We start from the raw sequence: 24,788 nt of genomic DNA on the forward strand, positions 1-24,788 counted from the left end.
TAAATTAGTTACTTTCTTGCTTTGTGGCAATATGTGGCTTGTCTGAACTTAATTTCTAATCTTCAAATTCTGATTTCTCAGCTGTTGAAGTGTTGTAAGTCTTCTAGCAGTTTGTTTTGGTAATTCTGGTATATAGAGTAAGATTTTGGGTATAAAGAACAATTGGGAGCACATTGCTCAGGTCAGCTTTTCCCACAATGCTGTCAAAGGAGGAATTAGCTATGGACAGCACAAGCTGTTATTGCAGCTCAAGGGAGTTTCTTGCAAACTACAAGCCAATAAATTTATGCTGAGACACTTTAAGTCCCAGTTTTCTGGGGAAATGCTTCTTTCCTTCTGTGCTGTTGAGAGGGCAGGTGATAGCTAATACTCAAGACAAGACTCTCCCCTCTGGAACTAATTTCCCCCAGTAATGCAGCAAAACCTGAAGGCATAGAGAAAAAAAGTGAACACCAAAACTGTCCAGACAGGCTTTTGCCTGAGATAGATTAGTATGATACTTCAGGCTGCCCTTGGTTTCTGTTTGAGGATGTGCCTTTGCATTTATGCTTGCCGAGTAATATTAAAAAAAAAATTCAGCCAGCTATTGGTAAATAATTTAAAATCTATATCTTATTTGTTGGAAATATTCTTGGACTATTGACAATGGAAGTGTGTTGTATTTAGGCCATCAGAAATGGCTCACTGGTTTACACTGGTGGAAACAGTCTAGAAAGACAGAAAGGGCTCAAATATTTCTCAGCTACTGCTCTACCTCAGCTCTTTAAGCCTAAACTAATACTTTTGTTGTGAAGGCTGGAAATGAAGATGAATTATTTGTAATTACTAAGTATCTAGCTGTGTGATTTTATGTTCCATATTTTATAGCCACTACTGTGAGGATATAAGAATTGATTCCCATGCACACCAGATCTGCAGTTTAGTGCTTATTATTAAAGCCCTGTGAAAACAGAGGTGAAGATCACTTTTATTTTCTAAATTCTCCATACACTAAAAAAAACCAGCACAATAACTTAAAGAGGATAAAAGTTCAGTAGAAAAATAAAATGTTGGTCTGTTAGACGTAAAGGGAGTTTTTTTTGTTAATGTCTGCTTGGAGTTTTGTTTCATTTAAGCATTGAGAATCCCCACACAGAAACAACTCCCATTCTGTTTGTTATTATGCAGAGATTAAGTGCTTGTGAGGTACTGCTGTCTTGATAAACCTTGATTACAGACAAGGCATAGAAAGAGGGAAATACTGTTATTCCCAGTTTACAAAAGAGACTGATTCAGTAAAGAGAGATAATCGCCAGTGAGTGGACCACTGCATTTTGTAGGACTCCTCATATGTTTCAGAGTTCACTGCCTGGTAGCACCATTTCAGTTCATAGCACATATTTAAGCACACCAAAAATCAGGTGCATTTATGATTCCCACTGATTTTAGTGGAATTTCAGTAGTCTGCATGCTTAAGTGCTTTTCTAAGTCTGAACTCTCTCTGCTTTGTGTCATCTAAGCTGTACTGTCCTCTGTATGAGCACTGCTTCTGTGCCTGAGGCAATCTGGGTATTTGCAGTTCTTTCAGGAAAGATGAAGGAAGGTGAATACTGCTCAACTACCCCTTGCTATTAACACCTTTTCCTTTTTGTATGCAGCAATTAAATTACAGTATTAAAAAAAAACCAAAGAAACAAACAAACAAAAAAACCACCATATTTAAAAGAGCAGACAAATCTATCCACACCTTTAAATCCTATAGTTCTTAGGAACAGACAGGTATTCAGATCTCCATGACCACTCTCTGCACTCTCCATCTTTCATCTTCTTTTCTTTGCCCCTCAAGAATTTTCTCAGATTTTTGTCTTCTTTTGTTTTTTTGGTTTTTTTTTTTTTTTGTCTCACATATTTCTGAGAACTGGATCATTGCCAATTATGCCATGCATGCTGGAGTGCTGCAGATTAAGTAGGGTTAAAAGCAGCTTGGTCTGCCAGCCAGTTTTCATCAGTGCTTGTTCAGTGGTAGCTACCATGAGCCTTCCTTCTCCTTCCCATCTGCAAACTGTGGAGATAAACCCAAAGACAGGACAGCAGCGTATGGCCCACCAAACACATCCCATCCATGAGCAGTGGCAGATCTTCAGAGGCCTTGAGAGATCTCCATTTCTAAAGATATCCAAAACTCAGCTGGACACAGTCCCAGGCAACCTGCTTTATCATAAAATGATAGGTTTTGGTTGGAAGAGACTTAAAAAAATAAACTTTTTCTTTGGGCAACCTCTTCTGCCTGAATGCTCCTGAGCAATGAGGTTGGACTAAATAATCTCAAGAGATTTATTCCATTTCAAGGATTTTTGATTAACAATTAGCACATTTAAATAATATTTTCCATGATTATGCATATTCAGATTTGAAACAGTCAGACTTACTATGTGTGTGAAGAATAGCATTACTTTTTACAATCTGTAACTGATAACAAAAACTTTCACCTATCTTTTAACTATAAACTTAAAGCATAATTATCTGACTAACTAAACCAGTTCAAAAGAACAGAAAGAAATATTGCTGGCATCTTTAATGTTAGAAGATTTAATTGTTTTCACATGAGTAAGGAACTCTGGCTGTACTATTCACATCTTCAATGTACTACTGAAAGCAATAGTGCTCCAGGAGTTGGATATAGAAATGACAACACTATCTCTCCATGGGAAATGCAACTCTGTTTATGATCAACAATTAAATATAGAGATAGCGAGATAGGGAGATAGGGGTTTTACTTCAGAAACTCCATGTTGCTTTCAGGATTAGGGTTTCAATGGATGATCCACCCATTCTGGAGGGAGGGAGTGAGGAGGGAATGAGTTGCTTATACCTTGCTTAACTAGATTAGACCATTGAATTCCAATATCTTGTTTTACATATAAACAGGTTGCACTCAGCTAAAATTTCTCAATCAGACAGTCTTTGATCTTACTATTCAGGTACTGAAATGTGTCACTGGCTTGGATTAAAATATCTATAGGGCTTTCAAAACTAGCCTAAGAAAGAGTCTTGTCAAAGTGAAAGTATCACTGTAGTTCTGCTACTGTCTTTTATATTGAATACAAACAATAAAATCATCTTAAACCAGTTTCCTTCCTTGCAAATTTATAATGACAGTGCAGTGAAGTAATGGCATTGTAAAGCCTTTTTGATGGGTTCAAAGTCAGTCCTTAACATAATAGAACCTACCCTTCTATTTGCTAAAGCAGTAGATCTTTCACAAGGGCTGCAGTATTAAAATAAATTAATAATCATTGACTAAAAGCGAAAATGTTTTCTAAATATTAGCACGTTTTATAAAATAAAACCTTTTTTTTTCTTTTGCTAAAATTTCACTTTTTAAGACACTCTTGGGCATAATAAACTGAAGGTTGAAAAATATGTGTGACATACTAGAGAAAGAATCAACCCTGACTCTCTGTTCATTCTCAGTGAATGAATTTCCTGTCTGACAAATATATTTTTCTCCTTAGATGTTTGCGCTTTCCAAATATTAAGATCCTTTAAAACTTCTCATTCCTTCTGCATGAAGAAAGTGTCACTAACATCTGACACCTTGCCTTTTAAAGCATTTCTCAAAATAACAACAGTTTCAGGAGACAGGTCTGAGGGCACCCAATATGCCTAGTGAGTGGAATGATTACTTCAGAGAGTAGAATCACGTTGACTTTTGAGATTAAGTACCAAGAATACAGGGCATCCATAATGAATTGTCTCTTTCAAAAACTAGACAAAGCACTCCTAACTTGTGCATAGAAAATTAATTCCCTTCAATTCACTTTTTTATATTTCAAGTGTCCTATGTGTCCTAACCCAAATGGTCAGTCTGGGCTCCTTTGGATTTTATGAAAGGAAAGCAGCACAGTCAATATAAAATTCACCTGACCTATTTTATGTGTCAAATGGAGATCCATGGAAAGGAGACATTGTCCCAACTCTAATTTTGCAGAAGTCACACTGGATTTACAGGAAAGGCATGCTCATTCTGGAACTGTCATTTAAACTTGTGAGACCAGTGTACCAAAATAATACACTTCTTCCTATGATTGTAGAGTTTCAAAAGTTATTTTGGACTCAACTGGCTAAAGAAAATAAGATAGATTACTAAAAATCTTTATTTTTTTAAAAAATCATCAGAGTCTATACTAAGGTAGCATTTCTCAATGTCTTTCTATTGTTTTGAAATAGTATGATAAATTTTAAATGTCAAAGTTAAAAATGTGTATGTTGTTAAAGATCATAAACACTTATGCTTTAAATAGTTAAAACACAATACAATAAATTTAATAATACTTACATCAGTGATTCATTTCTCCGTGCTTCTTAATGACATAATTTGATACCTGTAAACTAGGACTGCCTCTCTGCTTAGTTGCTATTTCAGTCTACAATTAAAAATTCCAATTAATTAAACACTACCTAAAAATATATCATTAAAGATTTTATATTATCTTTAAACCCTGAAATCTGTGGAAGATTACTCAGTTGATATTAGCCTAGGAGTAGAAATTGCAAGTGTCAAAACTCAGCTACTCAAAAAAAAATTAATAAGTGAAATGATATTATGAGATAGTTAGATGAGAACAACATTTACAATGTTGTTCCAAAAGCAGTTCGGACAGGAAGAGATAAAAGCAAACTAAAAATCTCTAATATATTTTAAAGATTCAAAAGAATTTAAACTGTGTTTTTAAGAGAATCTGATTTTTAAAGCATAGATTAGAAGCTGGAAATGGGTCTGCTGCTGTATTATATGGATTGCACAGGAAAAGCAGGATTTAAATGCAGTGACATAGGATCTTTTTTAAGGATAACAATTTGGAATGTGCTGCAGGGTTTTTGAATGAGGAGACAGAAAATATGAGAGAGACAAAAAGAAACAAAGGATTTTCTCTACTAGCAAAGTGCATTTTTTTATGGGAAATAAGCAGGTTACTGAAACTTGTTTCACTAGCACTGGTACATCTCTGGAACTTCTGTATGTCTCTTGGGGAGAATAGATGAAAAGAATGCAGGCAAATAGAAATAGGGACTTCTCTAAAAGGCTAGGACAGGAAAAAAGATGTTGAAAATTTGCAGAATGCTGTCTGAACACACTTAGTAATAAACTTGATAGTTACAAAATGAATAAATGAATAGAATAGAATAGAATAGAATAGAATAGAATAGAATAGAATAGAATAGAATAGAATAGAATTAATATGACTATTCATTTTGAAGTGACCTACAATAGTCCAGTCTAGCTGCTTGACTACCTCAGGTCTGACCAAGTTAAAGCCTGCTACTAAGGGCATTGTCCAAGTGCCTCTTGAACATTATCAGGTTTGGGACACTGACCACTTCTCTAGAAAGCCTGTTGCTTGAGCAACTCTACAGGAAAGAGATGTTTCCTAATATCATACTTAACCTCCCTTTTTGTGGCTTTGAATTTTCCCCCTGTGAATTTTCCCTGGATAGCAAGGAAATCAACACTTCCCTCTTTGGGGAGGAGCCATAAGGTCACCCTTCACCCATCTTTTCTCCATATCAGACAAAACCTCAACTAGTTCTCACAGCACATTCCTTCCAGCCCTTTCATCACCATTATCGTCCTCTTCTGGGTGAAAATTCAAGGATATTTTTGATAGAGGTTTATAAGCAGGGTCAATAGAAGTCATCTTTTGCTAGACCGATTGCTAGAAGTGGAACATTAATCCAGTTGTCACACACATAAACATTTCCTTTTATCTGAAATAGAAAAAAGAAACTCCAGACTTAAAGTCAAGAGAGGAACAAATGTGCTGGTTGGTCTGCCTTGAATGAAAAATAGTCCAGTGGAGTTTGGATATTACCAGGGAAAGAAAATAAAGTAATTATTATTTTCAAGGTAAAATGAGGAGACAAGTTGTTTGTAACTTGTGTGACATAGAGCTTAACACCAGCAGATCCCCACCACTGCCATGGTAGATAACCCCACAATAGAAATGTCAGCATTTATGGATGTCTCATCTGCACGTTGCAGGATGTAGCATTTTCATCCTGGGTAGCAGTCTCCTCATGGTATCAGCACAGGATAAGCCAAGCAACAACTACACAGCAAGACAAACTCATCTAATCAATCAAGAGTGGAAACACCCTAGTGAAAATAAGGGAATGTTTCTTACAGAACACTCCCTCTCTCCTGGTTCTCAGAGATGACTTAAAAATTGCTCTGAAATGAAGAGTCTGGAATATTCATGATTCTGTTCAGGATCAGAAACAATGAGCTAAACAGAGATTGATCTTTGCACATATTATATTCTACTTTCCCTGCAGTGACAACAGACAATGACTATCTATCTTTCTGTTTCTCAAGAGAGATTATTATCCTATGGCCCTATTAACACACTCTCAGACCTTTGCTTATTTCATGGACGGCCTAACATAAGTACATTGAGCATTTTTTTCTTAACCTTGGCTTCAAGGTTTCATGTTTGCAAGAGGGAAATGGATGCCCCGTTGCTTTTCTAATTTTTAATAGGTATGACTAATATGATGACAGGTTCTATCTCCATTTAAATGGTTCATCTTCCTTACTACTGCAGTGCATACATAGGAGAGAAAACTCACAACCAAATCATCAAAATTCATATCTTCAGTAAATTGTGACTTTAAAGTTCCAGCATGCAACAATATAGGCAGATTATAAAGATGTCTTATCAACAGATAGACATATCTCTGAGACCTTTTAATCCAGAAAATCTGTATTCCAATAAGTATGTAAGGAATGTGGGCCATTTTTGGAGATTGTATATCTGAATCCCATATTTTTCAAAATGTGAGGCTTCATGAATCTTTATGCTCTCTGGCCTTTCTACATTGTGATCCCTCTTAGCTCAAGCTCTCTAAATGGGAGGGATGGAAAGAGTTTGAACAGGGCTCAGGAACTTCAATCCAATGCTTAACAAGGACTGTTACATCTGCTCAATAATGTATTTTAGAAGGATCCGCCAGTTTAAATGGGTGTAACTTTTCCAGAACTGTATCACCATGGAAACAGGAAAAGATAATGGTCTTTGCACAGTCCTTGTCTCTTTGTCTTCTCGTATTGAACTCCACAGGGGAAACTTTCCGTTATCTTTATTTTACAACATTTTACAGGGTCATTCTACAAAAAGGAGCAATTAACTCACCAGAAATACCTCTAAGACTTTCAACAAAACAAGTTTTAGAATTTGGCATCCATGGCTGGTTTTCTATATAGATAGAGATATCTATAGATATTTTCTATCTTTTGACTCTTTTAGAGGAAAATACCAGAAGTTAGGGTTTTTATTTCTCAGACGTAAAAAACCCCAACTGTTTCAATTTCACAATGTAGGGAACTTTTTTCCTGGAAAATTCTGTCTTGATTACATGTGTGAGTTGATCATTGGTGTCTAAAATTTGGAGCAGCTCTTTTTGGGTAGTGCTGTTTCACCAGTTTTACCTGAACTTCACGTATCTTTCTTTGAAATGATTCGTCATGAGGAAATTATTTTTTATAAAATTAAAACAAAATAATAGAAACTGTCTTTCTCATCTGTGTTAGAAAAATCTATATATAAGTAGGCAAATTGCTTCTTTAATATCTTCTATGTTTTCTGAAATTTCTTATCCCTCATGTCTTTATTTCCACCTTCAATTTTTTTCTCAGCTTCATTTAAGAACTCTTTAAATTCTCTACCTTCCCAATCAAATTTTTCTTAAATGTCTCATTCTCTCTCAGCTTCTTAATATGTAAGAGCTGTTAAAACCACAGTTACTTCACTGAGCAAAAACCCATTTTTTGCATGATTATTTTTGTTTATTTTTTAACCAACCTTGGTTTATGCTACAGCATCTACTATCATTCAAGTACAACACCAAACCTAAATTGATAGAAAATAACATTGATCCCAGCAGGACAATGCAACTATCTCCCCAGTTTTAAAGAAACCATAAATGACCCTAGCTAGAAAAATCAAGCAGCAAGTTGATTAAGGCAGAATGCAGCTATCTCGGGCTTTTCTGTAGCATCTCCTTAATTTCCCTCTCCTCATCAACATTAAGATTTTTTTCCACTCGGTAGTGACATTTTCCTCCAGTGGCACTCTCCTAGCCTTGAACACAGCATTGTTAACTGTGACTCAGTAGCTGTTTTTTGCATCTAATCTGGATCATTTTAGCTTGTACATGTCCAGTTCTATATTACAGCTGTCATATTCTCCCTGATACATTGTAAAAGGAAAATGAAGATCAGTCAGAGTACAGGGTATAGGAGGCTCTAAAGAGCAATGGATTCAATATCATTGCTTTTGTGTAATTAATATCAAGAGCAATTCACTGTGAATAATATGAAAATAAATTTCCCCGTCTAAGTTCTGGCTTGGAGGTTGTTTTATTAGATGTTACACTAATACAAATGAGCAGAACATTTTTTTTATTGTCTGATCATTAAATTAACAAGACGGGGTGGTTTTAGAAGCCAATGCCATATACAAATGGACTTAATAAACAGGTGTATATGTTTTGTTTCAGATGGTGTTTTAATGGCTGTTCAGGTTGTTAAATAATAAGTAATATTTTATGCCTCAGAAGATATCTCAAGGAAAAAAAATAACAAACACAAGACCCTAAACATGGCTGTTTGAACTGGCATTTCTTTTTTGAAAGTCATTAAGGGCTGAGCTGTATTTAATACTTTAATAGAAATATGTCAGAGATACGACAATGTGCTTGTAAATAGTAAAAACTAGTGCTTGTAAATAGGACTTTGCCCTTTCTTGTCTCCTCCAAGAAACCATCCAGCTTGTAAGAGAATGTTCTCAGCAAATAAAAGCTAAGTTATTGGTTTCTCAGGGATGCTGTTGGTGGTAATTAAATTGGGCCTTGCATTGTCCTCTGAAAACTTCCCCTTTCATACTCCTGTAAACAAATCTCAGATTCATTGTCTAATATGTTACTGAGGTAGATCTGGACCAACTTCAATGATCTCCAACTGCCAAGCCTTTTCTCGGTTCAGGGTAAACTCACTGAAGTCATTGGCATGGTTTTCAGTTCCTACTGCTATAAATTAAATTATTATTAAAAATTATATTGCTAGTAGAAATAATATGAAATAAGTGCCTTTAGTCATGATCCTAATAATCCAAATGTATAGATTTTTTTTCACTACTTCATTCTCTTTAAACATCCCAAAAATGTCAAAACAAAGTTATAATGCAGTTGAAGTACAGAAGAGAGGGTAAAAACCCTACAGATTTCATCTTTACTAAAATAATGAAAACATCTAATAGGAAGTATGAGAAGGATACTGAAGCTAGAACATCAGTGTTGATAAAAGAAGAACAGGAATTGACCATTGGTGGTGAGGGTCACCCGTTTCCTTCCAACATATTCTAGTATTTGTGGTGGAAAACTGGATGAATACAATGAATTGTCCAATATACTTTCAATGGAGTATTATTTAAAATAGAGTAGGCTCCAAGTAATAGGGGGTGGGGGCGTGTAATCCAACCAGGAAATGTCCCATAGTGATGAAAAACATCCTCTTTATTCTATCTTTAGATTTTCTGATGTTCCAGTTACACTTTTAGACAACTAACTTGAAGGTACTATAAAAAATATGTGTCCTCCTGTTTAAATTTTGCTTGGCTAAAAACATTTATGATGTTATGAAGTCTGCTGAGAAGCAAAGCTGAATGGTGAGTGTGTGGTATAAAGGTAATATTCTTTGAGGGGAATAATGTGAGCCATATTGTGCACACTATGTTGAATCATTCCATGAGATTTATGTCAATGCGATAACACAGCAAATATTGTTTGATGGAAACCAAACTGAATAGAGTTCTTCTATCTTGTTTCTTTAATAATGTCCTTTAAATTATCACTGCCAGAATTTCCTCTCTTGAGGGACAATTTTGAGGCTTTGTGACAAAAGATGAAACCTTTATTGTGATAAGGCAAAAATGTAGTTTATCTCTGGCACAATTCACCATTTCCAGCAGATAAATTGTAAGCCTGATCTATGATGTCACTCCACATGTATTTGGTCTGTGTGACAAAGTTTTGGTAGCTAGGGCAATGCAGGGATGGCTTCTGTGACAAGCTTCTAGAACCTTCCCCTCTATCCAAGGGAATCATTGCCAGCCCATGGAAGGGATTCATGCTGGAGCTGTGTGTTAAGTGTAGCCTCTGGAAAGGTATCCCATTGGAGAAGTTCATGGAGGACTGTCTTGTGTGGGTGGAACCCCACACTGGAGCAGGGAAAGAGGGTGAAGAATCCTTCCCCGAGGAAGAAGAAGTGTCAGAGACAGCATTTGATGAACAGCCCCCATTCCCCTTCCCACTATGCAGCTGGTGTTGGGAGAATGCAGAGAAAATGGGGAATAAAGCCGAGTCTGGGAAAAAATATGTGAGGGATTTTTTTTTTCCAGTTAATGTGTCATTAGCATGTCTTGGAGACAATCCAAAACTAAACAAAAATTAGATTAGGTCATATAATCATTGATTATTTCCAGCTCTACCAATTCTGTCTCATTTACAAGTGCAGCAGAGATCTGTGCTAAATTATTGCCTATGCATTTTGTGGGATTGATCCTGTACATAAATTGCCATATTTTCAGAAGCACTCATAGCTTTGCAAATGCAAACTTGAGCCAGAAATTGCTGAAAAATAATGCACTGAATATGTGTGGGAATATATGTAGAGAAGAGAAATGTTGGTCTGGAGTGTTTTTGCAACCAGATGTTGATATTTCTATTAAAAAAAAAAAGCAGCACAATTCCTGGAAGGGGCTTTTCATGCAAGACTTTAAAATGGAATGAAAATTGATGGTAATTTTATATGTTCCAAATCAGTTAATTATTTCAGTGGCAAATGAACTTATAGTTGGTGATGTCCACAAACAGCAAGGCTAGCTAACCTCAAAATTATATATTCAGCCTAGTTCTGAATATCTCTGTCTGGAAATTTCATCATTTCTCTTGCCCCCTTTCCAAGTGCTTGACTGCTGTCATGATGAAGAGGTTTTTCTGTACATTTATCTGGAATTTCCTGTGTTCCAGCTTGTGTCTTATCCTATACACATCCATTTCCTAGCTGAAGATGGCAATAAACTCTCTTTTTAAATTCAGAGAATAACTTACTTTGGAAGGACTTCCAGAAGCCCTCTAGTCTAACCACCTACTCAAATCAGGTCAAATTAGAAAAAAAATCCTTATGTTTATTGAAACTGTATTTTCTGCTGTTGAACATCATGGGGTTTCTGCCAGTCCACCTCAACAACCCGTTGAGTTCAGCCTGAGAGTGTTCAGTTGTTGGATCTACATGCTAACATTCCCCAAATTTATCAGGAAGCATCTAGTTCTTCTGTTCTTGTTGAAGGTAAAAGTCATAAATATCTGAATCTAGACAATGTGATTCCCTCTTCTAAAACAGAAAATATGATCTTGCTTCTATAAAACTGAATGTTTTACCCAATCCAAAATTTCCCCTTAGATCCTTATTCTGATTCTTTTAAATTTTAAAAACAAAACAAAACAAAAGAAAACAAACAAACAAACAAAAAACCAAGAAAACACCCACACAAAAAACCCAAAAAAACAAAAGAAAAAACACCAACAAACAAACAAAAAAAACCAAAAAACAAACAAACTAACAAATGAAACCCAACAAACCAAAAAAACCCACAAAAACCACAAGGAAGAGTAGTGTTTACCTTCTATTATTGGTATTTCATTTCATTAGCTTCCATTTTTGGCTAATGTAATTTGTAAAGATTGACAATGAAAATAAACAAGCAAAAGATCTCTAATTTAATTAAGCGAGCATCCTGATAAGATGATATTAAAAATGTTATAAATGTAAATATGAATATTAAACATACATGTATAACTTTTGAGATTTTTTGCCTATCATGTGCATGTACAAAACTGCATAAAGTATGCAGAAAGTAAAAATGAGGCCCTGTATCAGCACAGGCCTTTTTATAAAGGTAATAATGTAGTTTTCACCATGCCATGTTGCCAAATTGATAGCAGTATTCAAAATTAATGGACTTTGTAGTGCAGTGGATTAATGCACTCTGTGCATATTACATAAATCTTCCTGTCTGAAATTTCATATGGCATCTAGCACTAGGCCAAATGTGAATGACAGAGGATGACTTTTCACTCTCTGGGCTGTACTAAAAATTACACCTTGACATTATTCATAAATAAAATTTTTTAGCAGGTCAGGTTCATCTGGAATTCAGCAGTTTACCCTAACAAAACACCCTAACAAAATATACGGATAATATAGATTTTAAAGAATAGATTTTTAAATAATAGATTTTTAATATTTTTCTCTTAGTTTCTGTAAATAAGTACTTTTGTGTGTTTTATGAAATGTGATTCTAAGTGGATAGAAGGCTTTAATTTCAAAAGGAATACACTTTAAAGTGTTGATTTTATTTTTATTTTTTTGTGCTATAGTCAGTTATCCCCTTCAAAAATGCTTGAAGGCTGGAAATGTATGAACTAAATTTTGCCCTCAGAAAATCATGTAAATGCTCAAAACAAATACTCAAATAATTATGCCTCTTTGGATTTATATTGTTATATAAGAAAAATCAGAATTCAGCCTCACATTTCAATTACTGCAATGGAACAATGTAAATTTGACAGAAGAAATAATTCTTATAAGTATTACATTTTTTTACTTAGGATATTTTTTTACTTATAGATTATTACTTAACCTACAAGTAATAGATTTTTTTCCTCTAGCATTATTTTATAGTATTAATTTATTTTGATAAAATTTAAATGTATCCAAAACTCAGTTATTATAAGCTTTTTTGTTGTTTCAGGGTGTGTTTAAAAACGGAAACTTTTGCATCAAAACCCTATGAAATGCACATCTGTTTTCAATAGTCTCATTTCTCAACATATATAGGGAGGTGATAGTCTTCTTCATTACTGTCAAAATGAATATCCATTATAATGAGTTATTTTAGCTTCTCACCCCTGCCCTGGAAATTATCTTCTCTTCAGTACCCTGGAGCAAAGCTGGTCATGCTTGCTTTCTCTGCCAGCTAGGATTTTCCTTACACAAGGAAAATTCCCAGGAGTTTTACTAGCTCAGCATTAAGCTAACAGATCAGTGTAAAGGAGCTATATCAGGAGCCAAAGGTTTAGATCAATACAGTTTGTATCCCATCATACTGCTTGCAAACTTACTTGCAAATTGTCTTCTCTACTTTTTTTTTCCTTTTTGCTTTTTAATTGCATAAACATAATATTTTTTTCCATTTTAATAGTGGCTGAAGGTTCCAGAATGTTGTTTCAGAGGTTCTACTTAAAACACCATTTTTTACATGTTGGAAAAAATTAAATCACTGTATTCAGCTTCCAGGTACTGTTCTACTAACATTTCCACAGAAAACTTTTAGAAAAATGTGCTTGCTGCTGCCTCCTACTACCAGGATGCTATGCCTCACTCTCCACTATTCTGTTCTTTGCTATATAACTAAAGTCAAAGAATCATTGGGAAACATGCCATTTTTAAGATTGGAAAGACTCTCTGAGATTACCTAGTCCAGCTTTCTGTAGGACCACCATCAAATTCAGACCTGGTTGTACAGGGATGCACTGAGACTCTCAACAATGATGGAAACTCCATAGCCTCACTGAGAAATCTCCTCCTGTTAATTTACTGTCATCACAAAAGCTATTATACTAATATTCAAGCTGATTTTTCCTTTTTGCCACTTGTATTTTTACTGTGGACCTCACAGGTGACACTATCTACTCTGTCATCATTTCCTTTGTCATTGAAGACAGCTTTTTTTTTAACCCAGCTAAACACTTTCAGCTGTCTCAATGTCTCCTTGTAGGTCATGTGCTCCAGTCACTGATCTTCTTGGTGGCTGCTGCTGGACTTTCCTCAGTATACCACTCTCATACAAGGGGGCACTAAACTAGGCATTGTACCCCGGATACATTCTTATGGTAGCTGAGCTAGGGCGAATCGCCACTTTCCTCACCTGAAGGCATTTTTTATTGTCCAATATCCTCAAGTCCTTCTTGGTAGGAATCTTCTCGATTCATTCAAGCACTGTATTAAAAGAAACTGGAAATTTCTGGGATTATTGTGTGACCATTTTAGTCAATATGGCTAATGTCTTCCATGAAAACCAAGACTAATGAACAGACGATTTCAAGGAGGCATCAGTCACTGTCTCTTTTTGATCAGACTGACCAGCAGAGGCTTGACATAACTTCACTTTCTCCTGTGATCTCACCTCTGATCATCACTCATAAGGTCTCAACAAACATTATGGCCTGTTCCTTTGCAGAGCTCCATATGTATTATTCATGCAAATGCTGTCCATCTGTATGTATCATACATGTACATCCACGATTGCATTCATCCATCATTGCTCTCTGCTTTTGCAAGCTGTTCCACCAGTAACTGCATAATTCTGTTATTGTGCACAAACTTTCAGAACAACCTTTTGGTGATTTCCATGCATGTATTGACAGGATGAGTTTGGGTTTACAGTTTCCTACAGGCCATTCCAATTATCGAAATCACCAGATTATTGGCCCCTAATATTCTCATGCTAAATGAGTACTGTATTTTAACTTATTTTCCACTTGCTTTCATGCCTTTAAATATACTCTCTTTTAGAGTACAGTCTTCAAAATTTGGAGTTTAAGGCATTTAGTTACATGGATCACTTTTATTATCCTAACTAAAGATATTAATCTTGCTTTTTTCAGTCATATGGTGCCTTCCTGTCTTGAAAGGTTTGTTCTAATCCTTGTGCCTAGATTACACTGCCATATGAGGGAGACATATGGCAACACAATCTGGGAATAGGATAAAGACCACCAGATCATGTCACATATCTTGCATACCAGCTTCTAGTAACTGGTAATATAAAAGTGAAAATATCTAATCTCCTCTTAATACTTCAAGCCATACCATTTGTACTTGATGCTGCTTTACATCCCATTTCATTTTACCTGATAAAACTAAAATTAATGTAGGAGCAACTGAAATTTTTCAGTTGCATTATATTTGCATTCTGTGGTTGGTACTTTTCTAATGTTACTATATCTGTGATATATAGATCTATCACAACTTCTGCTGCTGTGCTCTAAATTTCAAGACTTAAAAAAATTGATGAATGTAGACATTAGCATTCTCGTGGGCCTGGCCATCAATATTTCATCTTAGGTAAACAGCAGTTTTGCCTAATTTATTGGTTCTCATTATGTCTGGCATGTAGAAGTTAAATTCCCCTCTGCAAGGGAAATTGCCCATCTGCCTGGAAAATGACCTTTTGCGCTCTGCAAATCAGTTGGGACACAAATCAAAAGGGGCACAGTTGGTTAATACTGTAGAAAAATGACTTAATTTGTCACTAACTAAATTGTCATGAGTTTGACCCATTTTGAGATTAGTTAACATTTGCTTCCTTTCTCATGTTTCATGCATAATTCATTTGGATTCTCACCATACTTGTGCTATGCTTCTGGAGTGGGGATGTTCTGTATAGTCGCTCTTAGGAGCAATAGTAACACAACATTTGTCAAAGTGTCATAGTGAACAATGAAACCTCATTATATGTCACTCAAAGAGCTGAATGAAAAGTATGCAATTTTATATCCAAATCTTGGAAGATGAAAGACAGACAACAAGCTTTTGTTGCTTTGATTGTCTTCCAGTTTGATTTGTTCTCTGAGAGGTCCCAAAAAAGTCAATGTTAATAATCCTAGTTTTGATCCTGCTCTGCTGGAGGGGTTGGGAATTTCACCAGTGATTTCACTGTGAACAGAAATAAACTGCAAGTGAATAAAAATTGCTCATGTGTAAGAGTTCAAAAGATAAGATCATCAAGGGCAGAGACTATCAGTTTTGTTTGCATTGCACAGTATGGGAGATATTCTTCAAGCTGCGCCAAAAAAAATACAGAAGAGTTGAACGCTGCATGTGACACAACATTGCTGTGCTGCAATCCCCACCAAATAAGAGGCCAGTGCATACACAGGAAAAACAGGCAATATAAACAGTTCAGTTTGGCTACAGAAGTGTACATGGGAAGTAATAATTTCTAATTTAAAAAACCCCTCCAAACTGAACACTTGTACCCTCTCTTTGGACAAATGGCTTTTTCTGTGCCTCTTTCCATTTTGCCTTGTTTAATTACCTGGATATATGGCTATTTTCCTTGCTGTTATTATGATGAAGTGCCTGTGCCCACCAATCCTAAAGACAAAGAAAAACATTTCACTCATGTATTGATCATATCCTAAATATTTAAATTCCCTGCTGTAACCTATCTCTTCTCAAAGTTAAAATTTAGACACATTCCATCAAATCCAACCCTTTCAAAGAAAATTAGAAGAATCAAATTTCATTATCAACATAAAACTTTCAACAAAGCAAGCAGTATAAACTAGACTTTCTTAAGGTGGGAACATCTTTACCATGGAGTAAAGGAACAGAAGTATCAGTGTTCACTAGGTTTAGCTGTCCCTTCATCCAAAATTCATCTTTACTTAGAATACAAGTCACTTCTTTGGGTGTAAGGTGACTCAAGGCTTCTCAGCAGGGTAAATTGACTCTATTTAGGCATTTCATTAGAGAAGATATGTGATCAAAGATGATAAAAACCCAGGAGTTAATCCAAGGATGACAATGTAAAAACATAAGCATAAGCTTTGCCATGTCGGTATACAGCCATACTGTCAGTCATTGTCAAAACCATAGAGCAGAGCAGCATATCTCATCTTTTCCTGTCAAAATGTTCCTTCTGACAAAGGTCAGTGCCTTCATGACATAAATCTGTTATCCTATTATTGTCATAAGTATCACAAGAAGAAAGGAGTCAAATGTTTGGAACAGATAGAGTCAATGCAACTTAATTCAGGAAAGGGCCATATTTCCCACTTCCCTTTGTCAGGCTGCCAGCCATCAGCGTGAGCTTTCTCTCTCGCAATCTGTTTGTGTTCCAGTGAGTAATAGCTTTTTACTGGCCTGGAAAATGACTATCCCGTTACTAGCAAAGTGCATTCATAGGATCAAGAGCCTTTTTGAATAGTTAAGTACATTGTGCCCTTTAAATAGACCAGACTTCAGATGAAAGCCTTAAAACTATGTCCAATCTGTTGGAAAATTAAAAATATAGTAAATCTAGGGCTGAAACCAGGCATATTTATGAGCTACTCAAATATACAGTCATTCAGAATAGTTTGTTACTCAGTGGAATTTATGAGGGCTTTTTTTTTTCTTCATAAGAACCAACATCTCCAATAACTCATCCCCCTTTGTAATAGATGGAAAATTAAAAAAATATATGTTATATCTGGCAAAATTTATCTCAAAATGATCACAGAAGTGTTTAATTTCACTTCTATTTGAAATGATACCAAATCACCATAAGAACTGTGTGCATGACTCTCTTCGCAGTAATGCCAAGGTGAATGGGAGTAAATGGAACTGAAATCAATAAATGCTCATGAATTTAAAGCTACAGAATTTGGAATATTGTGAATACTGGATATGAATATAAATTGGCTAAAACACATAGAGACATGCTTAAAATGTGTGGGGAATTAGAAATAATAAATATCAAGTTTTCTGGATGGGACTGGATTGTTTCATGCAATGAACAAGACCAGGCTAAAATATGGCTCCTAAGTTGTATTTATGTGATCCATGTGACTTATGATTTTATTTTGAAATAGTTATAATATTATAGCCATGTTAACATAAACTTAAGAAAATGGGGGAATACAGTCACCCAGAGCTTACAATCTAGTGTAAATTGCAAAGCAAATTCTAGTGTAGAGTTTGAAGGATCTGATTATTCAACCACGGAATACAGAATTGCGGTGTTGGAGAATTGATTGGACTGTTTTTCATCTCTTACTGGTTAACTTTGTGATCCACACAAAATTACATTTTTTTTCTGTTGAAAATCAAACAAAAGCTTTGCAGTTTTGATATACAAACCACCTGCTGGTACCTCCTTCTGAGTGAAAGGATCTCCAAGATCTACAACTCTAATAACAGGAATTTGAAAAATGAATGATAGAGAAAGTGTATTTTTTCCTTGCTTGTTTGACAGCCTATCTCTTCTTACAATATGCAAATGGGAAAAAAAATACAGAAACTTGAAAACAAAATTGCCACCAGTTTAGATAAAATAGAGAAAACATGGTCAATCCTGACTTTAGACCCTAGAGAAATTAATTTAGACCTTCTTTCCTATCCACTTGCTTTTCAAATACCTCAGTGCTGGTCTTGCCTCCTGCATTTAGTAATACTGGTGAAACTTTCCTGGTGACTGTCACACCACTTTTCAGTTTTCAAAAAACCAATATAGTTCCCCACAACTTCCTTCCTTCCTTCCTTCCTATTTTATGGGTTCCAGCTGTAGCTCTAACGTCCTCTTTACTCATGCTTCCTGTAAGTGCTCTTTCTCCATGATGTAACTGGCAGATGTCAAAGCCTTAATACACTTGGAAACAACCTTAAGGGAGCAGCAGGCATTACAGACTTGTGTAGGTGAGGTACAGGATGTCCCCAGAGAGAGGAGAAGACTGAGGGAGACCTCATTGGGGTCTTCAACATCCTCATGAGCAGAAGCAGAGAGGCAGGTACCAATCTTTTCATTTGTGATCAGTGTCAGGTCTTGAGGGAATGGCATGAAACTGAGTCAGAGGAGGCTTAGGCTGGATATCAGGTCAAAGATTTTTCCCCCTGAGGGCAGCTGGCCACTGTAACAGGCTCCCCAGGGAAGTGCTCTGAGCACCAAGCCTGACAGAATTCAAGAAGTGTTTGAGCAGTGCTCCCAGGCACACCGGGTGTTACTCTTAGCGGTGGTGCTGTGCAGGGCCAGGAGTTGGACTTGATGGTCCTGATGAGTCACCTCCAAATCAGCATATTATATGATTCTATGACTATGAAATCTTTCCACTGGCATCTTCCAATCTACATGAAGGTGCTGGCACAGTATTTCTGAATTATGCTGTAAATTTAAGCAAAAATGAGGCACAAAAGGTGCAATCGGTATTTGGATCTGCAACAATGAGCTCTGTCTCTGTGGGCAGCAAATTTGATCAGAAGGTCAAGACTGACCTCTGTATTTGTTGTTAGTTATTAGGAAAAGATGTATTTTAAAAGGGTCTTAAAATGTGTGCTGTAATTTAGGCGTTTATTCTGTAATAACTGGGATGGTAAGAACAGTTGCATTGAAATAGAGATTGCACTTACAGACTCATGCTCTCAGCCTTTAAGGACATAAGGAAACTGAAAGTAAATCAGTGATAATCCAGCTCCTTACTTTGAGGTTCTTTCATCCCTCCCAGAACAATTAGTGATGCATACCTGAGTTGTTGAAAACAAATGTCCAAGCCTATCCTTATACTACTTCATTTGGTTATTTCATCATAGAAACACAAAGGCCAAGGTATTTGAGTGAGAAGTTCTCTAATCAGAACTGATATAAATTTTTCAGGACATAAAACCAAAGACCCAGTAATTTTTATTTTTCTACAAGATCAGAAATCAGTCGTCTTTCCTAAGTGCTTTCATGGGCCAATTCACAGGTATCTTGAAACAATGAGTTCTAGAAGCTCAGTAAGAAACTTATGAAGAAATAAGTTTTTCTTAACAAGCTTTACATTTTCTTTCCTTCAAATCTATTCAATTTCCCCTTGTTCTTATATTGTAACTAAAACCTGAGTAATAATGCCAACAATTTAATCTTTTCATCTTTCTTGGAATTATATGCCTTTGTTTTTTACTGATTGTCCTAAAATTGCATGAAAGACAGAAAGATTATATATATATATTTTAATACTTTTAACTTATATTAAAATATGTAATTTTTAGTTTTGTTAATCTCTGGTCTCAGGTAAATATGAAAAGCAAATCATGACAATCTTTAGGAATGATGAAAAAAGGTGTGGAACTAAAAAACTGTCTTCTTTCTAGCACTCTGGAGGGAAGGTTCAGCTATTGTTTAGAATTTAGTTGTTTTATTACTTGTTAAAGATAAGATCAAAATGCATTTGAATCATTATTAATTTCCTGTATAATTTCTGATGTAATATATAGGCAAGTTTCATATGCTGAGCAGACTTGGGAAAATAATATAATAATAGTAGCAACTAATAAAATAAATATTTATATATTTAATAAAAATGTAAATGTTCATCTACAGATGGACTTGACCAAATCTGGGGAAAAGGATGGGTATCTTCATTGTTACTGGTATATGAATTTCTTATGAGACTGGTTGTCTTCATATGCTCCACAATCAGTTTTGATCACAGTGCTTATATATATATATATATATATATGATATATATGTACTTTTTTTCCCCTTAGGAAGTTGCCTGAATTTTCAGAGGATTTGGCAAACATCCTTCTGGCTTTATTAAGGTAGGAGTGCAAGATATGGACTATATATTTTAAAACGCTCTGTCATTGACTTTGATGCACAGCTAAGTATGACATAAATTAAGCATTCATGAAAGGGAGCTTGTGTCAGAGGAAATTAATGTTATCAAAGGAAAAGAGTGGATGAAGTTATTAATTTTATGCCTAAATGTGGTACAACCATGTGAGCTGGTTTTGGAGGTCTATGTCACCATTACCTGCACCAGATTTGGGGTGTTTGTGCACCCACTGAATATGAGATAAGGAAGTTCCCATATCCACCACTCACTTGTATTTCTGCAGCAGCTCTGCTCCTATAGACATGACCAGATTCTTATTACAGAATAGTCTGAGCTGGATGGGACCCACAAGCATTACCAAATCCAGCACTTGTGTGAACAGCCCTTCTGTGACTCAAACATGCAAACTTAGTGGTTTTAGTGTTATGCTCTAACCAACAGAGCTAATATCAGGGTTAATTTGTTGGTGCTCATCACAGTCAAGCCATGTATGTGTGGAAGAGCTGCTTCAATTAAAAAAAAAAAAAGTGAAAAACAATAATTTAATTTCTTTTTCTTTATCTCCTTGAAAACAACACCTCTCCCTTCTTACATATTAGATGTGATATGACTCAGGTTATAATTTCAGTGCCAGAATCTGTTTGGCTTGTGTATGGATTTGTCACAGGTTCTTTTGGAAATAATAACTTTAAACTTATGCTAGTTTTTGCACATCAGGTATATAGAAATCTTTGTAAAGTTTGGGCAGCTTGGTCCATAATGCTTTGAACAATCCGCCTGTCTTTTCTGATAGACATCATTTCTATAATACATCAGCAAACTTAAAAGATATGTGTGTTCTCATGCATGATATTTTCACTGGCTAGATTTTGACTGGTTCAAAGATGGCATTGTACACGTATTTCCAGCCAGGAAAGGAGATAAAAGCCAACATATTCAACATTTTTCATCAAAGTGCTAAAAGTCCAAGTTAAAATCAGAATAATCTGTTTGTAATTAGCAGAATATGGTTTCTCCTCAAGGGGTTTTACAGGTCATTTCTGTGAATGAAATAGCTGGGCCAAGAAAGTTGCATATTACTTATTAGAAATCAATTAAATATTTTACACTGAAACAAGACTGGCTTCCACTCTCTATCATGCAGTCTTGAATGAATATACTGAGAAAGTGACAACTGTAATTTCCTTACTTGCCAATTATTTGTATTAATTTTTGTTATTTCATGTTTTACTGAAATTCTTTTGAGCTCTTGAACTAGATTGAAGGAAAAGAACAAATTTCGTACAGATAGAAAGATTACCTGTATAAAGCAGTCATTTTCCTGCAGAATGGAGTCACCCCAAGAAGTCAGGAAGATAGATTGAGCATCCACTTGAAAAGAAATCAAACAGAAATTCTATATCAGATTTAAAATTGAGTCAATTCTTTAAAACACATATTTCAACTTTCAGCTTTCTGGTTTGGTTTGGAATGGTTTGGTTTGGCGGTCATGGATTTTGTGGGGTTTTTTGTAGGGTTTTTGTTTGTTTTGTTTTTGTCTATTTTAACCTATGTTATAATAAAAATTCAGGTTTTCATAGGACTCCTGGAGCTACAGATTACAGAAAAAAATTCAGAGGGATGTGAGAAATGAAGTAAATCTAAGAATATTTAATGGACAATTCTTAAAACTAACTATAAATATACTTATGGAATCAAGGATGTTATTTATTATCTAAGCCTTATCCCTATTTGTCCAAGTCTCCATAATGCTAACAGAACCCCTCTTCCTCCCCTCAGCCCTAAGATCAGGCAAACTTGATAAAACAATATTGTATAAAAGGAGGGGATCTTCCTGTACTCCATATTTTCTCATATAAAATGCTATGGTTTGTTTTGTTTATTTTTAATGATGCATTCCAGATTTGTTTTGCATTAAGTTATAACTAATGACCTTGGACAAAAATGCTCAATTCTTTTTGTTGTTTGTTTACTTCTCTGTCATCCACCCAACAGAAGAGCCATTGAGAAAAATGTGTAACATCCCTGACATTTAGAAATCTCAGTATAAAAAGCATGTGCTACAGCTACCCACTCAGTGAACATATGTGGAACAGTTTGCATGTAGAATATAGTGTCAAAAATGAAATCCTTGTTTTTGGCTACTGCATATGCAGAAGAGTCAAGATTGTGTGGAACAGACTTCTAAGAATGTTGTGCTTTGTGAGCGTGATTGTCACTGTGGCCTTCATAATGTAAATCCCCAAAACGTGGTGGCATCCTGTTTGGAACTTTTGCAGCCACAGTTTATCTCACATGTCCAGTATCTGCTGCCTCAGCCTGTCCTGTTTACAAGGCTTGTGGCTGCTCTTACCTATGTTGCTGACATAAAATCTTTAAGGACCTTGCACTTGCTGACCTGAGCTCCACTATCTTCCTCACCCACCCTACACAAAATCCCCGTGGTAGAAGATGGACAGAAACAGCATTACCAGGAGTTTTGTTTAGTACAAATATGTCTAAATGCAAGCACATTAAACTTTCTGGTCAAAGAGAATTAATTTCAACCAGGATTGAGGGTGTTTAATTACAAGAATTCAAGTTGTGCAAAGAGGCTCAAAGAATTCCTGTGTGAACTGATACTATGAGGTTGCAATCAAATTTGCAATCTCAGCTACCCTTTGATGCCATACATATGCAAAGGGTCTCCAGTCCCAAAGAGGGGTGGCTATGCCCAGCACTGCAATATTGCCTTCTCTTTATTAATCTCTGCAGGGTGATTTTGGCAAAATCTGTTCTGCACCCTGAGGTCTTCATGGCTGGGAAAGAGTCTGGTTTGCCTTGAGAGGCATCACAGAGCTCCCAGCCAAAAGTCAATACACTTGTATAACATTGAAAGACCAACAGAGAAGGAGACAGAGTTTCCTAGTGGGATCTATCCAACTGTTTATTAATGCAATCAAGTCATGGCAAAATAGTGGAAGTCACTCAGAACAGAAAAGAGATAGGTGCTGTGTTCTCTGGGCTGATTCTCTTTTCCCCCAGATTTTCCCATGGATTTTTCATAACCTGAATTTAATAATATATCTCTTTTAGCCTGTGAGCCACACATAATTTCTGCCCAGATGAGGAATTTGTAACTTAGCTTTTTGTTAAACATCGCTTCCAGATCATTTGCTTTATTCAAAAGCTTCCTTCCCTCAATATGCTCATTCCCTGCAAACAGATCCTCATCACCTGTTCTCCACTTGTTTGCATGCTGATAGCTCTTCTCCTCTCATAAATTCTATTAATTAATGAATAGTCAGCAGGGAATTTTCTCCTCGGGCTCATTAAAGAAATGGACACTAAAATGATACGAAAGCAGCTGCCTCCTTTCTGTTATTCCCTTCTGACGGCTACTGCTTTCCTCATGACTGCTAAATTATAACACTGCTTTGATTAGCAGTCCTGTTACTTGCTGCAGCTGCATTTAGAGATGGAAATTTTAACTATACAGTCATGTTTAATTGATATTCTCATGAAACTGTTGGCATTGTAAAAAGACACACAGCACTCCAATATATCAGGCGTGTGTACGTATATTAAGTCTTGTTGGAATTTTTTTGACCTTGTAAGCAGATTGAAAAGACATGTTTCTTGATGCTTTCTCATAAGTCACTGATTATCAAGCTGAGCTCATTTAGGAACCAGATGTAAAATTTGTGAAAAATTTCAGGCCAGAGTTCATTCTAAACAGAAACATATTTGATTATTATCCCAGTGCCTAAGTGTGAATGCTGAAAAATTTAGAAATTATTTATTTTAAAGCATGGGATGAGATCTGATATTTTATAAAAGATTTCAAATCAAAAACTATTCCCCACCAAAAGAGTGAACTTAAGCCAGACACATAATCTATATCACGGCTGGTATAAATTACCATAATTTGGAAGATGTTCTAAGTCATGCAAGAAGGATGGTTGAGCCAGACTTGCCTAAACTCAAGGTTTAGGTTCCAACTCATCCTTTGTTGAAGAAACATTACTCATAGAACAGTCCAAATCAGGACAACTTTCTCTATTCTTAGGCTGCTGAGACATGCTGATCCTCTACTAGCACAGTCTTTGAACAAGAGATTATAGAATCTCTTGCTGGAGATCCTTTCAACAAGAAAGAATGTTGTTGATTCTTTCTTATTGAGTCATTAAGAACTCAACAAAAGTCCTCAATGAAGCACTTAAAGAGTCTTTAAGGTTGCAAAAAAATATTTAAGATCATCAAATCTAAATGTTGTTATATCACTGCCATGTCCATATCCCCAGATGCCATATCTACATGGTTTTTTTACGATTTCCAGGACAGTGATT

Source organism: Passer montanus, unplaced genomic scaffold (genome assembly GCF_014805655.1).
Source record: "Passer montanus isolate IOZ18808 unplaced genomic scaffold, ASM1480565v1 scaffold4, whole genome shotgun sequence".
In the NCBI taxonomy this organism is placed as follows: Eukaryota; Metazoa; Chordata; class Aves; order Passeriformes; family Passeridae; genus Passer; species Passer montanus.